Below are 2,537 nucleotides of genomic sequence, written 5' to 3'. Positions count from 1 at the left end.
GAGAAGATATGTTCACATGCACTCAGTGTGGAAAGAGTTACGCATCCAAAAGCATTCTCACAAATCATTTGCTCATTCACTCTGGAGTGAAGTCGTTCAGCTGTGATCAGTGTGATAAAACATTTGTTACGGCATCATACTTAAAATCACACCTTCAAGTTCATTCTGCTGAGAAGACCCTCATTTGTTCTTTTTGTGGAAAGAGATTTTCACGACCGCAATCTTTAAAACAGCATGAGCGTATTCATACTGGTGTGAAACCTTATTTGTGCTCTGACTGTGGGAAGACCTTCAGTTTTTCCGGCGACTTGATAAAACACCAGAGAGTTCACACTGGAGAGAAACCGTACAAGTGCTCACACTGTGAAAAGTGTTTCTCTCAGGTAGGAGCCGTGAAATCTCATGAGAGAGTTCATACTGAGAAAACTAAACGAAAAAGTCATAAGAGAAAGCGTTGCCTGAAGTTGTCTAGTAAAAAGAATTGATGTTCAGATCAATCACTTTCAAGCAAATAGTTTGATATTCTGATAAAGCAAACGATGGAATTCTTGCAGCAACAGCATCTGAGAGAGAAATATGTGAATTATATTCATGAGGATTGGCGAAGATTGTTTGTTTAACATTGTAAATTGTGGGGAGGTCAAATGCCTCGACATTCAGTAGGAATGCTTTTGTTTATGTTGGGGAGAAAATGTAGTAAAACTAACTGAATGACATCATCAGTCCGTTAAATGTCCATTCAAATGCTGAACAAGTTTGACAAAGTTAGTCTGTTAGTTCATTGAGTTAATTAAGAAATTTCTTCAGGCAACTAATCAAAGAGTTTTGATTGTAGCTACGCATTGTAATGAACGAACTCTGCCTTAATAAATCACTGTTTTAAACAAAGTGCATTTCCCCTACAATTTTCTTCTTTCACAAAAAACAAACAAAACAAAAAACAATAGAAAATTCTGTTCTGTTCTGTGTGGAAGTGCATTGAAAAAATACCTGTTTTAAAGCTTAAAATATAGGCAAGATCTTAATTACAAGGTCTTTGTAACAGTATGGTAAAAACATCAACAAGAAAAAAAACCTAAAGCTTAATTCACTGAATAATTCATTTTTAAAAATCAAATTCATAATAAAAAATAAGCATTGAAAACCCAGAATATTTGTCCATCAATTCGAATGTCATACAGTAAGAAATTTCGAAGGGTTTTTACACTAATTTGCTGGCAACACTGTATACTGTATTAGTTTTTTAGTGGTATTTCATTAGTATTGTAGTATTTCAGTGTTGATCCTCTCAGGCACACTGTTCAAATATTTATTTGATACAAATAAAAACTACTGAAATCAAGAGTATGCATCTCGGTATTCATCAAATGAGTTTTAATATTGCATTTGATATTTTATCTCAGCAGTAAAAATAGCAAATTGTCCTTTAAAGCTAAAAGTCTCTTCCATAACATTGTTCTTAATGCAAAAAATATATACATGAAGTGAAGGATGTGATCCGACGTTATGAAATTCTGGAGCATTAAAGTTCCAGTAAAAAGACTGAATCGTTTCATATTTTCTATCTTGCAAGAGTTTCTTTATGAAGTTGTGCCAATAGTTAATATTACAGTTCTTCCTCTAGTTGGTGCCAGTTATTAATAGTAAATGCAAGAAACAAGTAGAAAGGTAGAAGAATGTGCATATGATTAGGTATTCAAATTCTCAATGGAGAAAACTAAGACAGTAATTTACTCTAGCAAGAGGGTTGTTCCAGATGTGAGTCTGAAGATGTGTGAGAGATCGTTGGAGAGGGTGAAGGTTTTTACATTTTTAGGTATTTATTTTGATACAAAACTTACATGGGATGAACATATAAACAAAATAGTGGAGAAATGCCAGAAGGTGCCATGAGATGTGTACGTGGAGTGAAATGGGGGCAAGTGGCACTGATCCGGTCTGTATTTGATTATGGTATGTGGTGTATGATACAGCCTCAAAAACCTTGTTAGAAAAACTCAATAAAATATAAGCTTATTAAAATATAACTTGGGCTACTTTTTTAAATTCAGGATCAGTGGAATAAAGTGAACATCAAATCATTTTGGTGTCTCAATGATGGCAATACTCTTCTTAGCATTGCATTGGGTAGAGGAACATAAACCAGGAAATGTTTTAATTTGTTCCAACTCAGTTTCAGTTTTAAAGAACTTGAGATCTTTTAAAGCTAGCCACCAAAATATTCTGTTTAGTATATTAAAAAATACATTCAGGAATTGTTCAAAATGATATCTTAGTCAGTTTTATATGAGGATGTGAATAAATTTGCAAAACAGAAACAGTAGAGATACAAGTTCCATTGAACAATTCAGAAATTACGGGGTTTTTTTTTTTTATGTGGAATAAAGCGATAGAAGAATGGCAAGTAAAGTGGAACAATGGAAAATGGCAGGTTTCTTTATGCTAAATTAATAAATAAAAAATTAGATACAGGTACATCAAGGACAGATGAGGTTATTTATAATAGAATAATGTTAGGGCATTCCAATTTAAATAGC

Source organism: Leuciscus leuciscus, assembly GCF_965113295.1.
Source record: "Leuciscus leuciscus genome assembly, chromosome: 16".
Lineage (NCBI taxonomy): Eukaryota > Metazoa > Chordata > Actinopteri > Cypriniformes > Leuciscidae > Leuciscus > Leuciscus leuciscus.
The sequence above is the reverse complement of the archived record's forward strand: the minus strand, read 5'-3'. Positions refer to the sequence as shown.